The sequence below is a fragment of the Ambystoma mexicanum genome, chromosome 10 (assembly GCF_040938575.1).
Source record: "Ambystoma mexicanum isolate Mex_15411 chromosome 10, UKY_AmexF1_1, whole genome shotgun sequence".
Lineage (NCBI taxonomy): Eukaryota > Metazoa > Chordata > Amphibia > Caudata > Ambystomatidae > Ambystoma > Ambystoma mexicanum.
The window spans coordinates 1,480,557,519-1,480,578,742 of NC_090932.1; the positions used below are offsets into that span (position 1 = coordinate 1,480,557,519).

The following is a 21,224-nucleotide window of genomic DNA, read 5'->3' on the forward strand; positions in this document are numbered from 1 at the left end:
TTATTTATTATTTATTAGTCATTCTTATAGAGCGCAGACATGGCAAGTACCATCAGAGCACAGTTCAAAATACATTTAGAATAACAAGGACTAACAATTATAATATATAGTCAAACATTTACATTAAAGGGTATAAAAACAGATCATGAAGAAAGGGCAGATTAAAAATCAACCAGAAAGAAGTATTCCAAAGCCACGTTTTAAGAGCTTTCCCAAATCTCAGGTACACAGAAAAATGTCCAAATATAAGTGTCAAAGAATTTCAATGAGTAACTGCTGCACCCGAAAATGATCTTTTCAAGGCACAAGTGGACCTAAACGTACATGCCTCTAAGCAGAGACAATCCTGACCACGGAGGACTCTCAATCTTCAATGTATCTGTCAAATAGGATGGGGATTTCAAATATAATGTTTTATGCACAATGCAAAGCAATTTAAAAACAATTCTAGCATGCAAAGCCAGCCAATGCAGGCCCATTAACCCGGAGTTATGTGGTCAAGTTGGAGCTCCGGAAGCTAAGCATGCTGCCGCAAGAAAAACTGCTTTTGGGGGGCCAGAACAGAGGAGGAAAGTCCGGTAAAAAGAGAATTCCCCAAATCGATCCGGGAAAGTACAAGTGACTGAACTAATAAACGAGAATGAGTGGAAGAGACAGAAGATGGCACAGCTCTTAAAGAGAGGCGATGCTATTGTGCAGCTTTAACCAGAGAGTTAATATCAGGCGCTAGGGTTAATCCTGCATCCAGATTCGCAGATCAGGTAGTCCAGCAGGGCTTCACCAGGCCAAATCCTGGGCCTCCTCGGGAGTCATCCATGGATCCTCAGTCAAGTGCTCTTTTTTTTAAAAAGCCTATATTTATTAATTTTACAATTATCCATAAAACAAAACAATACAATCTTGTCATATAAAGAGTGCATCGGGGTGACATTTAGTTCCAGGGACTGAATAAGACGTCACAGCAGGATGTTATGATCAACAACCACTTCTCCAAACCCCCCTCTCCCCACCCTCCTCCAAGCTCGAGAGATCCAGTGGGCATAGAACCACTCAATCAGCGAACAGTGTCGTAGAATTTGAGGTTTGATCGTGTGTGCTGAGTATTTCTCACAGAATTTGTGCAAGATATTTAGTGACACTATAAAGGTAACCTGTATATTGCGTTTAGTGAATCCTATTATCCTAGATCCTACGATAGCCTGCCTGCCTCGCCCAGAAGATGTCCTAGGACGCTTAGACTTGAGAGTAGCGCCATAGTGCCTAGAAGAGTCTACGAGGGTAGCTGGGTTTCTTCCCCACAGACGATCGGATGACATAGCGACATCAAAGATAAGCTCCATCTGAACTTAAGGTACGTATAAAAGCACCACTTCGGTGGAAATCTGATGCTGTCCATCCACACACTTAGGAATACAGCTACGACTATGACAAATTTGGTCTAGCTGGACATGTAACCGCCTCACCCTTACACCAGACCTACCTCAACACATCTGCCATTAGAATACAGCAACAGCCTATGGCAGTTTTCCGTCTAGCTGGTCACATATCAACTCTCTTGCAGTAGCACTCTGTCGTGACCGCCTCAGCACCCATCCACATGCCTGACCTCTTGGGTTGCTTACTGGAGCCTTCCCAGCCCACCTATTTCCTAATCGTGGCCAAATGCACACACGCACTTTAAGCCTCTGTGAGAATTTTCCCATACCTGGACTTCGGTCCTCAAGGGCGTTCCAAAGCACGTTGAGGCCCTACAAATGGAAAAGGCGCTATATAAATGACAACTGCAATGCAATACAATGTAAAGCCTAGGGATGTAGTCCTATCTGAGAGCTCATTTGAGAACCCCAGAATCTGAGCCTCTTTAAACCAATTGGATAAGGGAAAAATTCAAGGGAGTGAAAAATAACAAGAATTCAGTTTTTGACTGATTAAGTTTTAAAATATGACTAGACATCCAGATCTCGATATCAGATAAACAATCTCCCACTGTGAACATATCATTTCATTTTCAGAAGAGATTTCCAAATGCACTTGTGTGTCATCAGCATATTGGTGCATTGCCACTCCATGTTTAGTAGCAAGATTTCCAAGCGGTTCGTGTATAGATTAATCAACAAAGGAGCCAGAATTGACCCTTGGGGGACACCAAGTAGAATACTGATAGGATCAGAGGGATTATCGCCTATGACCACCAGTTGCTGTCTATTAAACAGAAAAGAGAAAGCCCACTCCAGGACCTGGCCTCCGATCCCCATATGTGTTGACAAGATTTTGAGGAGCTTTTTGTGGGCAATCGTTGCGGAAAGTTCAAGTAAGATCAGCAGACAAAAGCTGCCGTCATCCAAAAATATATAAATATCATCTAAGATGTGAAGGGTGGTGGTTTCAGTGCTACACCCCGGACGAAACCCAGATTGGAAAGGTGCTAAAAGTATTTGATCAGTAATCCAAGTGTTCAGCTGATACTAAATCACTCTCTCAATATATTTGTAGAGGAAAGGCAGCGAAGATACTGGTCTGTAATTCGCCAGATAATCCGTATCCAAATTAGCTTTCTTCAGAGGGGAGACATGGCCAACTTTCAAAGAATCTGGAGAGCAACCAGAGGCTAATGATTAAAGTGCAAGGGCTCTAAGAAATGGGAGAGAAATCTGGAATTGTTTCTTAACTTTGATGGCAGGACACAGATCAACTCTACAGAGAGTAGCCTTTGTTCTGCAAATTAAATCCATAATTTTGCCAACAATGGGAAGAGAGAAATAATTCCAAGTATTAACGGTTTTGCAGCGGAATTGGACTGTCTCAGTATGGTGATGTGGAATTTCCATCCTAATGTCAGACATTTTGTGCGAAAAGAATAAAGCAAAATCCTGACACAATTGATTTGTGACAGGAGGCTGTGTAGAGAGAAACTTCTTCAAAACCTTTAGCAATGGAAATGTCTCAGTTACTTACCTGTAACTGTATTTCTTTGGTATCTTCCACAGATTCATATGCTTGAATATTCCCTGTTGCAAGACTGGGAATCCTCCGTAATAAAAAAAAAGAAAAAAAAAAAAAAAATATATATATATATATATATATATATATATATATAGACTATTCCCCTAGGAAAAAGCAATACGCTTTGCCCATTATGCCTGTACAGGGACTCACTTATGTTGTCCCTCCACCACATTTTGTTCCTTTTTGACCCTAACCAATGTGGTGGCTGGGCTTTAGCACCACCCCAGGCAGCCCTCTTCAGATTTTGAGCCCTGATAGTTACTGCAATAATGATGACTGCCTGCCTAAGGAGCAGCCTCAACGGGGAGGCAGGCGGGCGCATGTGACTCTATGAAAGATAACAATGATGGAGAAATACATTTACAGGTAAGTAACTAAGACTTCTCCAGCATTGGATCTTGCTTCAAACATGAAGGGAAGGAGGGAAAGATCAAGGGTTGCTCCTACCTCATGCAACCAGATGTCACAGGACTGCTTGTCCCACAGCCGGCTCCTTTTCAGTGTTTTCTTCTAGACAGCGTACTTGGGGAATGTATGGAGCGTGCTCCAGGTAGCCGCCCTGCATATGTCCTTCATGGCCACTCCCGCCTGGAGAGCTGTTGCAGATGCCCTCTCTCTGGTTGAATGGGCAGTAGCTGGACGGGTAAGGGGGTTGCCTTTGATTTTGAGGCAATAGGTAATGCAATCTACCACCCATTTGGCATGGCCTAATTCAGAAATGTGTTGGCCCTTCGACAGCACCGTGAGTGAAAGAAATGATCTAGGCGATGCATTAAAAACGCTAGTGCATTGTAAGTAGAATTTGAGTACTCGCGATAGATCTAGTGAGTGCAAGGCCCATGCCGCAATGAAGGCCTGATTGTCAAAGGCAGTTGGGAGTACTAGTCCTTTAAGAAGACTGTAAACGGAGGAGCCGTAGATAAGGCTTGTATTACTTTGATTCATCTGTTGACGTGATCGCCACTAAAACAGCGACCTTATCAGAGAGGAAAAAGGGACGCATTTGTGGATGGGCTCGTAAGGAGGAGCTGTTGATTTGAAAACAGTGTTGAGACTCCAGCTTGGGTTAGTGCTGGCACTGGTGGGTAGGTCATCAGCAAACCCTTCCTAAAGGTTTTAACTGCAGGGTTGGAGGCAGAGAATGTGACTCAAGGACCTCAGGAATAAGGCGTGATGCCCGAGAGGTGAACCTTGACAGAATCCTGACCGCTGTAGCCAAGTGAATCAGGTCGGGCAGCAATTCACTTACTGTGGCCGACCATGGGTTGAGCTGATGTGTCCCACCCCTTTTAGAAAATCGTTTTCTTCTTTGCATGTGGCATGCGTGGGGGCTCCCTGGATGCTCAAATAGAATCCCAAAATCCTTCTGGCAACATTAAGTTGGTGTGTCTTTGTAGTTCAATAACCAAGCCCTGAGAGAGAGAACGCAGGATGCGGAAAAGGATTTGCTTGTTCTGTTGCAATAGTAGCGCTTGGTGTGCTCTGATATGGATGGGCGTGGGTCTCGCCATGCGTATGAAAATTGGAAACCCGACTTTCCATGCCCATGCCGGTGTTATTAAAATCATCCTGCAGGGTTGTTTTCTTATTCGCCTTAGTATCCTGGCTAACCAGGTTATCGTCAGGAAGGTGTCTGGGGACTCGCCTGTCCATGCTAGGGAGAAGGAAGTCCCCAGTGAGCCCTCTTCCAGGACCTGGATCCGAAGAGAAGGCATTCGCTTGTGGGCCTGGTGTCAAAGAAATCGATGTGGTGTGACCCCATCCTAAGAAAATTAATTGGACCTCGACCCATACGAGTTCCCATTTGTGGGACGTGGAGAAAGTTCCTGGTCAGTTGATCTGCCAGAATATTGCTGTGTCTCTGCAGAACACAGTGCAGATCTGCTATCTTCTTGCTAGTTGGTGTCGTGCATTGAGGTTGTGATGTCCATCTGTACAGGTGACCACCTGCCACATGAGAACTGGTTGAAAGGATTTCAGCACCCATTGAGTGGTTCTGAGTTTGAGGCTATTGATGTGGAATTCGAGCTCTTGCGTGGACTATGTGTCATTTACCTGCAAGTGCCCGAGATGAGCTCCCCATCCTGGCAAGGGCGCATCTGTCTTGAGAAGAATTGTGGAAGTGGTGGCATGATTTTCTCTAGGCTTTTTGTCCACCCACTACCAGTGTAGAGCTTGGTGGAAAGGGTATGACCGGTGCACAATGTCTACCCACAAGCCCAATGCTTAATTCCATTGTCGGTTGAGTTCTTCCTGGATTAGTCTCGTTCTCACCCTGCAAGTAGGAACAAGTAATATACATGATGATAACCTGCACAGCTGGGACTTGTAGTGACGCACTGTGCTTGTGTGTGTTTTAAGGAATACATTGAACAGCTGGGAAAGCTGTTATTCTCTTGGATGAAGGTCTGACTTGCAGAATGTGGGTATCTAGTTCTGCCCTTAGGAAGAGGGCGTTATACGCCAGCATACCTACTGACATTCTGTGATTGATGGAGAAAAACGAGATTTGTGATGGTCTCTTTCGTCTGATGGAACCCTCTGGTTGTCCGTACCTGCGAGTTTGCTCTGATGAGCCAATTGTCACGGTATGGAAAGACTTGTACACCTGCTTTTGTTAGGTGCACTGCCACCGGGCCGAGACAATGGTTGCAGAACTTCTGAACTGACCATAGGCCAAGCACCTGGAACTGATAATGCTTGTCCCCTATTGTAAACCCAAGGTAGGGCTAGTATGCTGGATGCATATGTGGAAAACATGTATCCTCTAGGTGGATTGTAGTGAGAAGATAACCCTTCTGGAGCCAAGCACCGTTGGGGTGTGTTCATTTTTAACCGTATGCACTTTACTCATACGATGAAAACGCAAGGTCTAGGAGCGGGCGCCACTGTCCGTCCTTTTTCTTTACTAGAAAAAAGGTGTGAATAGAAACCCTTCCCTCCTTGATTCATTGCCTTTATAGTGTCCTTTTATAGCAATTTGTCCACTTGTAGCTTGAGCTGGGCCACCTGGTGTGTATTGCATGCGCGTGGAGGTTGGGCTGGCGGGCGTGCAAGGAACTTGATGATGTGTCCTTCGTTTATTATTTGTAGCAACTATTTGTCTGGCATGATACTTGTCAGGTACTGTCAGGTTACAGTGGCATATTCTCAATTACATTGGGTCAGGGGAGACACATATTTAGTATAGAAAGGTTTTGGGAAGTTATTATGGAGTTTAATTTTAAAACAGCCAATTTTGCCCTTAACATTCATTGCAGTCTATGGAGAATGCCCCAAGCCAAGATGGAGGTCCTCAGTCTAAATTCTAATTGGCTGGTGATTGTTTATAGGGAAGACGGTGAACATTCTAAACTGCCTTTCATCGTCTTTGCCCAGCTGAGAGGTCGTGTACTAAGCTGCTCCTGCTTAACTTGTTCAGGGGTTTCAAGTTCAAGCAGTCGAGCAGCTTCTTTGGAAAGTAAACAGGAATCTTTGTGGAGTTTGTTTTTGCACAGGACAGGAGTAAGAAGATTTCAAGTTGCCTAAGAAAATAAGTTTCCAAGACTCTTCACAAGATAAGTTCTTTAAAAAACTCAAAACTCTTTATCTAATGTTCTTGTTGAAGAGTTAAATTGATTTTCAAGTTCATATGAAAACATTTAATAAGAACTGTAGTGCTATCGTTTGTTTTTCTTGGCTACGCTACGTTTTCTATCAAGCGCGTGGTTTTTCCGTTAACAAAAGCCTGCGCGTGAAAGTCTTCGCTTGAGAATCTAGCGCGAGCTCTTATGTGTCACGTGATACTATAGCGCATGTGTTTTTTCTACCCGCGGTTGGTTTTCAGCGCGTGTGCGTTTACTCGTTATTTAGATAAAGCGCGTGTGTATTTTTCCCGCGGGATGGACATTATCGCGTGTGCTTTTTACTCGCTCCTTGGATAAGCGCGTGTGGATTTTTCCCGCGGTTTAGACTTCAGTGCGTGTGCGTTTACTCACTACTTGGATAAAGCGCGTGTGTATTTTTTCCCGCGGAATGGACATTATCGCGTGTGCTTTTTACTCGCTCCTAGAATACGTGCGTGTGCATTTTTCCGCGGTTTGGTTTTCAGCGCGTGTACGTTCTACATGCAGTTTGGATTATTATGCGTGTGCAAGATATTTCCACGTGAAATTTTTCGTCGCAAGTTTCAAAAACAGTTTAAAAGTAAAAGACACTCTAAAAATAATAATAAGAAATATAAGAACTTTCCAGAAACACTTGAACTTCCCTTTACTTTTAATGAACTTAAGACTTTGTTCAAGCTTCTTTTAGAAGATGATCTGCAAAGTTAATTTCACATTCATGGACCTACTGAGAAGGCTGGATGATCACTGAGATTCAAGTCAACTAGTAAGGAAGTCTAGTCAGCTTATCACTTCTCTGGGCATTCTGTAGAGAAGTTCCAGGTATGGTTTTTACTATTTTTGGTAAAGGATATTGAGAATTAAGGTTAGTATAGTACCCAATGAATAACAAGGTGTATTATATGTTTATGTTTTTACTACAGGTGAAGAAGCAGCTAGTTAATAACTTCCAGCCTGGTGTTTGTTAATTTGTCCCTTCCCCCTTTCCCCTGGAAGTGAGGTAAACTGAGCAGTTATATAGTATCAGCTCAGAGTGCCACATTTTGGGTGGATTGTCGGGGGCTCAGCAGCTTCCGCAGACACCAGGATCTCAGCCTGACAGAATGAAAGGCCAATAAAAAAAAGTCTGCCCAAGCTGTATGAACCCCGACGAGACAGCCATGGAGGCGTTGGGAGAAATGGTTAGGGAAATTAGAGAAGAGTTACGGGTGGCTCATCAGGAATATTCTAATCTTAATAAAAGAATAGATGAGTTAAATTTAAAAGTAACACAAATACAAGAAATAGAAGTTAGAAGAGAAGTGGAAGTTTCGGGAGGTGCAGGAAACCCACCTGAGTTGGTGAGAGTAGGGGAAGAACAAGAACCTAGGCTTCCAAGAGAAGTGGTGAGTGGTTTAGGACCTTTAGTTACGCCAGTTCCTTTGGCTGCTCCTGAGCGTTTTTTGGGAGATTCAAGAAAGTTTCAAATTTTTCAGACTCAGTGTGAATTGCATTTCTTAAGTCGTCCTGAGTTATTTTCAACGGATGCTTCAAAGGTCACATTTATTTTATCCTATTTATCAGGGGAAGCTTCTGCGTGGGGAAGTCTTTTGGTGTGTCAAAATAGTTTGGCTTTGAATAGTTATTCCCTGTTCCAGGCCGAATTTAAAAAGATGTTTGATAAGAGACAGGTTTCTTTAGAGGTAGATGGAGAACTACTGGAGCTGCGTCAGGGAGGAAAGGAGTTAATTTCTTATATCACTCAATTTAGAACTTTAATTCTAGAGAGTAGATTGCCAGAGGAGAAGAGGGCTTCCTTATTTTATCGGGGCTTAAAAGATGATTTAAAAGATGCTTTGGCTGGAGTTTTGGAACGACCAACTACTTTAGATGCTCTAATTGATTTGGTAGTTCAGTTAGATTTTCGTTTAACTGAAAGACGTTTAAAGCGTAGACGTTCTCAGGGAGAAGTTAGGTTTCCAGGAAGAGTTGAGAGATCTAAGGTTGAGGTGGTGAACAGAGAAGTTAAGTCAAAGGTAAATGAGCTGCAGAGTCGGATGAGAGGTCCGTTGTCAAAGGAAGAAAAGACAAGAAGAAGGGAGAATAATTTGTGTCTATACTGCGGTAGGAGTGGTCATTTCCTTGAAAACTGTCCTTTTACCTCCAAGAAGATCTTCAATTCTTCAGGCAGAGTACAACAAGTGGCTAACACGATACAGACAGCTGTCCCACACATAACTGTGAACGTATCCTTGATGTTTGAAAAGAAAATCCTAGGTTCTGGGCCAATTATTATTGATTCAGGGGCTACAGGAAATTTTATGGACAGAGGATTGGCAAAGGTTCTAGGTGTTCCTTTAGTGGCTAAGAAAGAAGTGGAGCAGGTAAGGGCAGTTAATGGTACATCTCTTTCTTCAGGTCCAATCACTCATAATACAGAGGTACTTGAGATGGAGTTGACTGGAGGTCATAAGGAAACTATCTCTTTTGAATTAATTGACGCCCCAATCTTGAAAATAATCTTGGGTATGCCCTGGCTTACTCTTCATAATCCTAGAATTGATTGGAGTGCAAGAATTGTATCCTTAGAATCAACTTTTTGTAAGGAACATTGTTTCTTAGGAAAATGTCATGAAGAGGAAGAAAGATTTGTGAATTCAGTTTCGTTTTCACTTGCAGAAAGAGGGGCAATCGGTTTTGATGTTGGAGCAGTAGTGGGTGAACTTCCTACTTGTTATCAGGATTTTTGGGATGTATTTGATGAAAAGGAAGCTGGAGAGTTGCCTCCTCATAGACCTTTTGACTGCAGGATAGATTTGGAGCCTGGAGCTATTTTACCTAGCAGTAGGGTTTATGCCTTGACAGAAAAAGAGAATGACTATTTGAAAGAATACTTAAAGGAAAATTTGGCTAAGGGATTTATTCGGCACTCTCAATCGCCAGCTGCATCACCATTGTTCTTTGTGCCAAAATCTGACGGTTCTCTCAGAACTTGTATAGATTACAGGGCGGTAAATAGAATGACAGTAAAAAATCGGTATCCTCTCCCTCTCATCTCTGAGATGTTAAATCAAATCCAAGGTGCCACCATTTTTTCTAAATTGGATTTACGTGGAGCTTATCATCTTGTACGAGTTCAAGAGGGGGATGAGTGGAAGACGGCATTTAAAACCAGATTTGGCCTGTACGAGTACCAAGTGATGCCATTCGGTCTCTGCAATGCCCCAGCGGCTTTTCAATTTTTTATCGATGAGGTTCTCCGGGAATTTCTTGATATTTTTGTTATCGTTTATATTGACGATATTTTGATTTTTTCCCAAAATTTGGAGAAACACAAAATTCACGTTCGACAGGTCTTGAGAAAATTGAGAGAGAATAATCTTTACGCTAAATTGGAGAAGAGTCAGTTCCATACGAATTCGGTAGAATTTTTAGGTTTTGTGATCACTCCTTTTGGTCTGGAAATGAATCCAAAAAAGGTGGAAGCGGTTCGTGATTGGCCTACTCCAACGAAGGTGAAGGAGATCCAGAGTTTTTTGGGATTTGCCAATTTTTACCGAAGATTCATTGAAGGCTTCTCCAGTTTAGTAGTTCCAATTACTCGACTTTTGAAGAAAGGAGTTCCATTTGTTTGGGAGGTTAAGGCTAATGAGGCTTTTCAAATATTGAAGGAGAAATTCACAACTACTCCTATCTTGATTCATCCTGATACTTCTAAGCCATTTTTTGTAGAGGCTGATGCTTCCAATGTGGCAATGGGAGCAGTGTTGTCGCAGAGGCATAATGTTACTGGACAATTGCATCCAGTGGCCTACTTTTCTAAGCGGTTCTCACCAGCGGAAGAAAATTACACCATTTCAGATCGAGAGCTTCTTGCGATCAAAGCAGCATTTGAAGAATGGCGACATTTTTTAAAAGGAGCACGTCATACTGTGACAGTATTAACTGACCACCGAAATGTACTTTTCTTGAAGACAGCAAGAACTCTGACACCTCGGCAACTAAGGTGGTCTTTATTTTTTGCAGATTATGATTTTATAATTACTTTTAAGCCAGGAAATCAAAATAAAAAAGCAGATGCTCTGTCACGGCAATTTCCAGAAAGTGAAGTCAAGTCGGTCTGTGGGTCACTTCCATTGATCGCTCCAGAACGTTTTGTTCTTGCTGGAATTGAGAAGGAAAACGAAATCTTCAAGAAAGTACGAGAATCCATCTCTGAGACACAACTTGAAAATTGGGTTTGTTTGGATCCAGCTCGCAAGATTAAAGATGGTTTGCCTTATCTAGACGACAGACTCTATTTACCATCTATTGAACTTAGAGAAAAGATTTTGAAGGAGTGTCACAAATCAGTTCTGGCAGGACATCCAGGATATCGGAAAACTCTAGAGTTGGTCAGAAGACATTTTTGGTGGGATAAAATTCGACAAGATACTCTTAATTTTGTTAAGACCTGTGAAGTTTGTGCTAGATCTAAGAACCTCGTCGGAAAGCCTTCTGGGTTATTGGAACCGTTGCCAGTTCCACCGCGGCCTTGGTACTCAGTGTCTTTAGATTTCATCACGGATCTACCACAAGATAAGGGGTGTACATCAGTATTGGTTGTAGTTGATTTACTCACTAAAGAAGCACATTTCATTCCAATGGAGGGAGAGGTTACCGCCGATAGTTTAGCTCACAGTTTCTTACAAGAAGTAGTAAAACTGCATGGAATTCCCAGTCAGGTCATCTCAGACAGAGGGTCTCAATTTATTTCTAAGTTTTGGAGAGCTTTTTGTAAGAGATTGGGAGTTGAGGTATGTCTATCATCAGATTACCATCCCGAAACCAATGGGCAAGTGGAAAGGATAAATCAGGAGTTGGAGAAATATTTGAGGTGTTATCTGCAGACAGGGGAAGAGTGGGTAGATATGTTGTGGGTGGCAGAATTCACATATAACAACTGTAGTAAGGATGCCACCTCTATGTTTCAGTTTTATTTGGGACGAGGTTTTCATCCTCGTTTTCTTAGTATTGAGATCAATAATGATTCTGGAAACCCGGAAGTGGAAAAGAGACTAGAAGTCATGAAAAGAAATTTGGAAAAGGCAAAAGGGGTGTTGGTGGAGAGTAAACAAAAATATAAAAAATGTGCTGACCTTAAAAGAAAGACTAGTCCTCAATATAGTGAGGGAGATTTGGTGTGGTTATCAACCAAGTTTTTGAGAATTAAAGGAAGAAATAAGTTTTGCCCTCGTTTTGTAGGACCGTTTGTTGTCGAAAGGGTGATAAATCGAGTGGCTGTTCGCCTTAGATTACCAAGACATATGAAAACTCATCCAACTTTTCATGTTAGCTTGTTGAAACCTGTGGTTAAAGGAACTAGATTGACACCTACTCCTTCAGCAGTTGTAATTGAGGAAGATGATTCAGAAGAATTTTTAGTTAAGAAAATTCTGGACTCTAGAAGAGTGAGAGGAAAGCTACAGTATCTCATTGATTGGGAGGGTTTTGGTCCTGAAGAACGCACTTGGGAGAAAGCAAGTGATGTGCATGCTCCTCGTTTGGTTGAAAGATTCCATAACAAATTTCCATTGAAAAGTGGCCCAGGGACTGGGTGTTAGAAGGGGGGTACTGTCAGGTACTGTCAGGTTAAAGTGGCATATTCTCAATTACATTGGGTCAGGGGAGACACATATTTAGTATAGAAAGGTTTTGGGAAGTTATTATGGAGTTTAATTTTAAAACAGCCAATTTTGCCCTTAACATTCATTGCAGTCTATGGAGAATGCCCCAAGCCAAGATGGAGGTCCTCAGTCTAAATTCTAATTGGCTGGTGATTGTTTATAGGGAAGACAGTGAACATTCTAAACTGCCTTTCATCGTCTTTGCCCAGCTGAGAGGTCGTGTACTAAGCTGCTCCTGCTTAACTTGTTCAGGGGTTTCAAGTTCAAGCAGTCGAGCGGCTTCTTTGGAAAGTAAACAGGAATCTTTGTGGAGTTCGTTTTGGCACAGGACAGGAGTAAGAAGATTTCAAGTTGCCTAAGAAAATAAGTTTCCAAGACTCTTCACAAGATAAGTTCTTTAAAAAACTCAAAACTCTTTATCTAATGTTCTTGTTGAAGAGTTAAATTGATTTTCAAGTTCATATGAAAACATTTAATAAGAACTGTAGTGCTATCGTTTGTTTTTCTTGGCTACGCTACGCTTTCTATCAAGCGCGTGGTTTTTCCATTAACAAAAGCCTGCGCGTGAAAGTCTTCGCTTGAGAATCTAGCGCGAGCTCTTATACTATAGCGCGTGTGTTTTTTCTACCCGCGGTTGGTTTTCAGCGCGTGTGCGTTTACTCGTTATTTGGATAAAGCGCGTGTGTATTTTTCCCACGGGATGGACATTATCGCGTGTGCCTTTTACTCGCTCCTTGGATAAGCGCGTGTGGATTTTTCCCGCGGTTTAGACTTCAGCGCGTGTGCGTTTACTCACTACTTGGATAAAGCGCGTGTGTATTTTTTCCCCGCGGAATGGACATTATCGCGTGTGCTTTTTACTCGCTCCTAGAATAAGCGCGTGTGCATTTTTCCACGGTTTGGTTTTCAGCGCGTGTACGTTCTACACGCAGTTTGGATTATTATGCGTGTGCAAGATATTTCCACGTGAAATCTTTCGTCGCAAGTTTCAAAAACAGTTTAAAAGTAAAAGACACTCTAAAAATAATAATAAGGAATATAAGAACTTTCCAGAAACACTTGAACTTCCATTTACTTTTAATGAACTTAAGACTTTGTTCAAGCTTCTTAAGTTTTTAGAAGATGATCTGCAAAGTTAATTTCACATTCATGGACCTACTGAGAAGGCTGGATGATCATTGAGATTCAAGTCAACTAGTAAGGAAGTCTAGTCAGCTTATCACTTCTCTGGGCATTCTGTAGAGAAGTTCCAGGTATGGTTTTTACTATTTTTGGTAAAGGATATTGAGAATTAAGGTTAGTATAGTACCCAATGAATAACAAGGTGTATTATATGTTTATGTTTTTACTACAGGTGAAGAAGCAGCTAGTTAATAGCTTCCAGCCTGGTGTTTGTTAATTTGTCCCTTCCCCCTTTCCCCTGGAAGTGAGGTAAACTGAGCAGTTATATAGTATCAGCTCAGAGTGCCACATTTTGGGTGGATTGTCGCGGGCTCAGCAGCTTCCGCAGACACCAGGATCTCAGCCTGACAATACTTTGCCATTGATGCAGGTGGTGGCTGATCCGCCCTCCAACTGGTGTGCGTTGTGGCAGGGGCTGGTGCTTCACGTCCATTCTGTTTGGACTCGGCCCTTGTCTGGGCCATCCCACGCCTGCCTCTCTGCATCGTGTATCTGGAGGACGGCTGCTATCTATCGGGAGGTCGATTTGTTGACCTAGCCCTTTGCTTGGAATACGGCTTGTTATTGGAATTAAAGTTCCCTGAGCCGTCACTGAAGGTACGACTTTCTTTGTCGTTGTCTCTCAGTGAATTGATGGCTATGTCTACATCAGTGTCCGATTTCATATCCTTCAGGTGATCGTTAACTTTTTGCCAAAGGGTTCTTGGCCTTTGAATAGCATTTCGAGTGAAGTTGGTTGCCTTCATGCATTATTGGCCCCTAAGGACTGCTCCATGAGCCATCCTGCCTGACCTGAACTCTGCAGCCTCCACCGCTGAGTGAATCATGTGGTCAGATGTTGCTTCTCCGTCTTTAAAGATGGCCCTTGCTTCGTCTGAAGTTTGGCCGAAAGGTGCTCCACGAATTTGGACCTTTTGTGCCACAATTTCCTCTCATATCTCGCTGTCATGGCGAGGACACTGTCCTAATAGAGAAGGATGCTGAAGCCAAAACCTTCCTGCTTATACCTTGGAGTTTACTGCCTTCTTTGTCAGTCGGGGTGTAGTGATGCCAGGTTCACAAGTTTCTTCCTGGTTGCCACAGCAATGCCCGAGTCAGGTTTTGTGGGGCCTTGTATTTCTTTCCCCACCTAGCCGTAGTGGAGGGAGTGGAAAATGTATTGGCCAGGATCTTCTCCCATGCTTCCCTTAGAGTGTCTAGAAGGGGTATGGCAGTGTCTCTGTGCTCATAGAGCACTGACTTCTTTTCTGCACAAGATAATTAGTGATCGAAAATTATTGTTGCAATGGAAGGAAGCCATGTCATCTGGCAGTAACATGTTTTCTGCGCAAGATACTTTGTGATCGAACAGTGTTGTTGCAATGGAAGGAAGTGATGTCGTCTGGAAGAAATTCAAGGGTAGTCATGCCTCTCTTGCTTCTGAATGACGTAATCCTCCCATTTGTCAGTATCTTGTTAGGGTGAGCATTGGGGAATTTCCCTCTCTTTAAGCTCGTACCACTGCATGTCCAGCCCTGGATCTTGCCATTAGGTCGGCACAGTAATGAAGGTGCCCTTTTGAAGTGTGGCAGAGAGAGACACTCATTTGCCTTCTTTGCAGTGAAGCACCCATCTGTCCCTGAGGTGGGGAGATGTTTCTGTGACACCTAGTTGGAACGATATGAACTTCTTGGCTAAGCAAGCCCTTTGCCTCCTCTGAAATTAACCAGAATTTTTCCTTTTTAAAAAATTTGTATTGACTGTTTCAACTGGGGTTGTGAAGGGTCTGAAGTGTCTGCCAAGGCCAAGTGCCATGGAGGACTGTGCTCTTTGGTCACAGACTGTGGCCTGTCTTCTCCTATGTCAGAGAATTCCTCTTGTGTTTAATCACTGAGCATCGCGTGGGCTGGAGAGGTTGAGGATGTACTACTGTTTCCCCTGTGAACAACAGAGTAGTCGTGGACGAATGGCCATCAGACATTGATTTTCTTCCCGTCAATGTATTTCCCCTCAATTGTTTAGTTGTGGATGAGGGTTCCTTCGTGGACGAGGAAGTAGTCCTGGATGAGAGGCCTTTATAAGTAGCCTTTTTTTCGTATACATGGGGTTAGCCATGGACGGTAATCCCCACATCAACGATCGTGGACAAGGCCTTTCATGGATGAGGGCTCCTATCGGGTCATTCAATGAGAGAATTCCTCCCATCGATGGTTGTGGAAGAGGGCTCTCGTGGAGGAGGTCTCCCAGAGGTAGTCGTGGATGAGGGATTTTTCATAGGCAAGGAGTTAGCCATGGACGGAGACTCCTACCGTCAACGAACATGACTCCATAGACGAAGACCGTTCGTCTATCCGTGATTGAGCCCTCATAGACGAGGCACCCCTTCGAAGGCAAGTTAGCCACAATGATTGGCCCGTGGATGCTGATATGTCCATTGTAGAGGACCTTGTGAATGATGTCCGTGCAGACAATATGTCTGTGGATGATGACTTGGTATTGTGGTCGAAGAGGGGGTCTTACCTGTCGCTTTTGATGTTTTACAAACAGAGAGTGGATTTTTGGATGTTGTGGATGGTGTACGGGGTGTCCCTGGCTCCTTTTTACCCTTTTGCTTCAAATTAGCAGGTGGTGCTGTCCCCTTTTCCACTGATGGAGCTCTTCTCGTTGAAGCATGCTTCTCAGGGTCCTCCTTCCCGCTGATGAAGCTCTTCTTTTTGAAGCTTGCGTCTCAGGGGTCCTCAGGGTCCGCCTCCCCACTGATGAAGCTCTTCTGGTGGAATTTTGCTTCTCAGGGGTCCTGAGGGGAAATTACAGGAGCTGTTTTGACAGACTCTTCATACTCAGACAACTGGAACTTACTATCCAGATAAAGGAGTCACCTGTGACTGTCCAGTAGGGTCTTCTGTGTGAAGGTTTGACACATGTGAGATCTAGAATGTCATGAGGGTAAGAACAGTATTACCTGGAGTTTCCATGGTCATGAGGGGCCAGATGCAGGATCTTCCCTCAACGATTTCCAGATGAAGACAAAGGTTTCCTGGCTGCAAAACACAGAGTGTGTAAAGCAGAGGAAACTCTATCCATTAGTAAAATAACGGTTTGAAAAAGATTTGAAAAGACTGAATAATAAGGCAAAGCTCAGCAGAGCGGTGGAGGATTCCCTAGTCACTGGACTGTGGTGAAAAATCTGAAGATGGCTGCCTGGGGTGGAGCAAAAGCCCTGCCACCTCATTGGTTAGGGTCACAAGGGACCAAAATGAGGTGGAAGGACTACATAAGTGAGTGCCTATACAAACATAATGGGCACACAGTATTGCTTTTTCCTAGGGAAGACCCCTGCCTCTGTTGTGTTTGTTTGCTGTCCAACAGCTTGACAAATGATTTTTTTAACATTAAAAATTCCTAATTTATTACGATCTGAGTCAGAGGTTTTTTCTTTTCTGACTCAATAACGTGGAGATCTCTTCTCGCCTGGAGTACATTTTGTTTTTCCTTCTTATTCATATAATATATACATATATATTTTTTTCTTTTTTTATATTTAACATTACAGAGGATTCAAACATGTGAATCCATGAAATATCCAATGCTGGAGAAATTGCTTTGTGTTGAATAGCAGCTGACTCAATCCGAGAATTATAGTATACAAACTTAGCCTCATAAATCTACTTTGCCTAGCAGCAGCGCTGTTCGTTTAATTTATTTAAATTATCAGTCGTGGGGAAGTACCCCAAACGTGTTCAGCCTGTCTGACAATTTGTCATTGGAAGTTTAGAGATTCAGAGAAGCAAGTAGCCGAAGGTTTAATACATAAGTACATGCGCTTTCCCACTCAATGTCCCAGAGTTAAGTGCCAAATCCTGTTCTCCTGTTCCCACTTCAATTTCACATCTATAGTGCCGTGTGATACTAGCATGGACCACATCTGCTAGATGTTTTTCATTTCTGTCATCAACTACTCCCCAAGTCAGAAACATCGGGACAATGTGGAAACTGGTGACTCTAGTGAAAGCTCAGGCCACAACATCCTAAAGATTCGCTTTATCCAAAGGTACGACAGAAACTGGCTCACCTGTAGTCCCCTTTCTTGTCCAAGCTTGTCCAAAGCCTTAAACCGGCCCTCACTAAAGAGTGTAGCCCAGTTTCTGAATCCCACCTCTGCTCACACACTGAGATTGCCTTGTATTGTATTTATTAACTTATGTATACACATATATATATGGTCATTTATAATATTTTAATTTGATCCTATATGTTTTATAATCATGGGTTATTTGAGCAATCTAATGAACCTTTGTTTCATGGCATTGGCCAAGTGGTGCCTCAAAATACATTTTCGTTTCTCTGTTTTTGATGTGAAGATATGGTGTAGCCATGTTGTAGATGCAAAGCATCTTCTTGTTTAGGTGCAGTGGCAGAAAGATACAATGAATCCTTAGTTTGGAAATGTACATTTTTTGTTGCCGGCCCTGCCCCTATCACCTCAACTCTCCAATGCAAAAACCCTATCCAAGATGGAGGACACAGATTGCCCTTTCAGCCCTTTAGAGCCGGGATGTCCCTGCTGAATCTGCGACATTGAGTAGAAGCTGACCCCATTGGAGCAGATTCAATGGGAACATAACAGGCTCATTCTGCACTACCCCCCTCGGTTTCGTCAGATATGCAAATTAGGAGTGATATGAAACAGTCCAGTACTGGCGGGAGAACCTGAACATCAGTTAATATTGTGGCAATAAGACCCTCGGCGGCGTGCCAATAGCGCCCCAGGTAATGCCTGGGGCCGTACGCTCGGGCCTTAACGAAGCCCCCGGGCATTACCTGCGGCGGTATTGGCCCGCCGCCGCGGGTGTTGTTGCCATTAGTACCCCGGCCCGTTGGATCGGGGTGCTAATGGCATTTTTTTATGTTCCGAAACACGTTTCAGAATAGAAAAAACAAAACAAAAAAAAGGCCAAAAAAATGGCCGCCGCCATGGAAAGGGAAAACGTAGTCCGTTTTCCCTTTCCATGACGGCCATCAGGAGCGGACGCGCTGGGAACAAAAGTGTTCCCAGCGCGTTCGCTTCCAAGACCAGAAGAAAAAAGAAGGTAAGTGCGGTCGGGAGGGCGGAAGGGAGGGAATGGGGAGGAAGAAAAAAAAACGTACCGCGGTCTCCGGCGGGGGACAATGGAAGCCTCTAGCCGTGTGGAGGCTTGGAGCGGGAATGGCCCCGCTCTGAGTCTCCACACAGCTGGAGGTTTCTATCGTCCCCCGCCGGAGACCGCGGGATAGAAGGTAAGTGGAGTGGGGAGGGAAGAGGGAGGAGGGAGGAGGGAGGAGAGAGGAAAGGCTTGGGAAAAAAAAAATCTTACCCGAGTCCCCGGCGGGGGATGAAGGAAGCCTCCAGCCATGGGGAGGCTCGGAGCAGGGATTGCCCCGTTTCGAGCCTCCACATTGGCTGAGGGGCTGCCATGCCCCTCGCGGGGAACAGAGTAGCTGGCACACACGCCGTGGACAGGAATACCGTGTGGTATGGCTCGCAAATGAGCCAATCACCACACAGTATTCCTGTTCAGCCGCGCGTGCCGGGTACTAAGGACAAATACTGACTAACTCTTCACCAGTTCCACTCTCTGAAACAATCGCTGTTACAGGAAAAGTCATACGTTCTCATAAGACAATTGTGGCACAAATAAAGAGGTTAAATTAAGATTTAATTGAGAAATGAGTGTTTTACCTAGCCTCAGATAAGACGACAAACATTCACACCAATATCAAAAAGACCTTGAAATGTCTATGGTCGGATACGAAATTGTGTGCTCACGGCCGATCCTGTGGTTTCCTCCTCTGTGATGGGGGAAATAAAACCTTTCACCGCAATGAGTCATCGTCTTAAAAGAAGGGTTTGTAAAATGCCTCCCAGCTTCCGAGAACGATAAAGGGTGACTGGAAAATGCTCACCGTTGTTATATTAACGCTCCTTCATAGTTGATTCCGCAAACTAGATATTTGCATGGTTGATGAGGTAGACTGGCCAAACACCATGCCAAATTCAAGGCATTCAAGAAAAGGCCTCTCAATAGACTCAAATATCTTCTGCATATATTTATAGGTTATATAACACCCTCTTAATTCGATGCAAGCTCTGCTAAATTGCTTGCAAATAATCCCTGCCCGGGTTTCCAGGCAAGGAAATGAATGGTGAGAAAAGGCACCCGTGCCTAGAACCACAAGGAACTGGTCCCGCCTCTGAAAAGAAGCTCTTGAGGTGATCCCTTGCAACCAGATTCTCAAACAGCCAATCAACACACTTCACAGGCCCAGTGTATAACCCAAACCGCCTCAGCACCAGCCAGATGTAAAGCCAGTCATTGGCATGAAAAGCTGCATCCGCATAGAAAATGGCGACTGTCAGTGAATCCCTGCTGTCTTTGACCTCCTCTAACAGCAAAAACATTGCTAACGCAAGGGTGATATAGTAAAGCAGTGGACCTGGCGCTGATATCGGCTACCTGGGATCTTTTCAGCTGCTGGGCGTCACAAACGAAAGCACTAGATCCCTGGTGCTTATGGATCAAAACACACTTGCCGCGCTAAAGCCAATCTATTTATCCTTAAGTATAATCGCATTGGCCCAGATGGCTAACCAACACCTCTGCCTGAATGATGATAAGACAGAGTTGCTCGTTGTTAGCTCTCCGTACCGCCTCAAGCACCTCAACCCTGCTTTCACCTCCTTTCACATGGACGGTAACATCACCCCTGTTTCATCCCATGTCAAAACACTGGACTGGGGGTCTACCTCGACTCTGAGCCAAATATGCATAGACATGTCAAGGCTGTTGCCTCGTCCGTTGCCTATTACACGAAACTTATCAACCTAGCCAAGACGCTTCTCACCACCAACAACTGCCTCACACTGGCTAGAGCCACTATAGGTAGCAAACTTGATAATTGCAATTCCATCCTTGCAGGAACCTCCACTAAAAACCTCAAATAACTGCAGTGGATACAAAATAACGCCCTCAGAGAAGTGTGGGGTTTGAAACGATCAGATCACTTCTCTAGAGTGCGACGCGAAGCTCACTGGCTACCGATCCAGTTGCGCATTGAGTTTACAATCCTGTCCATTACTCATTGCTGCCTACACAACACTGCCCCTCCCTATCTCTCCCACCGTATCTCAAAAAGCCCAATCTGCACAGCCTGTGCTCCTCCTCCACCTCACGAATCACCCCCAGGTTCACCAGAAAAAGAGCTGAAGGAACTAGCTTCACAGTTATCGCCCCCACCCTCTGGAACATGCTTTCACCCAACATCAAAGAACATCCCTCCTTCAGGTCTTTTCGCAAAAACATCAAAACACTTCTGTTTAACAAATATGGCTAAAGCGCTCTCGCCTGTATTGCACTGTCTGTAACAATAACTGACTTCCGTTACCATGTTTGGTATCTATGTGTCTCAAATGCACTGCATGTAATGGAACTTCTAGTGCTGTGATACCTCCGGGTCTTGGGCGCCATCAACAGATTAAATAAATTAATAATTCAAACACAATAACATTTTATATATGGTGGCTTGTGACAAAAAAGCATATTTATTCTCTTGTGTGTCAGTTTATGATTTGCCTAACATGTGTTTCACTCAATCAATGAGCTTTTTAAAATAAACAACATAGGGGGTCATTTCGAGTTGGGCGGTAAGGGTTTACAGGCACTGGTAGGGATGCCGGTGCCGGTAAACCTTTACCGCCCTATTCCGAGGTCCCTTAGCGGGTCCCAGCAGGAACGGCTGGTCTGACCACCCGTTCTCTGCGGGTCCCGTT

The 21,224-nt window shown here is 43.8% G+C and overlaps 1 protein-coding gene across 1 annotated transcript in view; it reads right to left on the reverse strand.

Annotated features, from left to right (window-relative positions):
* The window catches only part of RHOF (ras homolog family member F, filopodia associated), a 312,658-nt gene that overhangs the window by 177,090 nt on the left and 114,344 nt on the right, over positions 1–21,224 (reverse strand). The gene's annotated exons all lie outside the window — the stretch shown is intronic.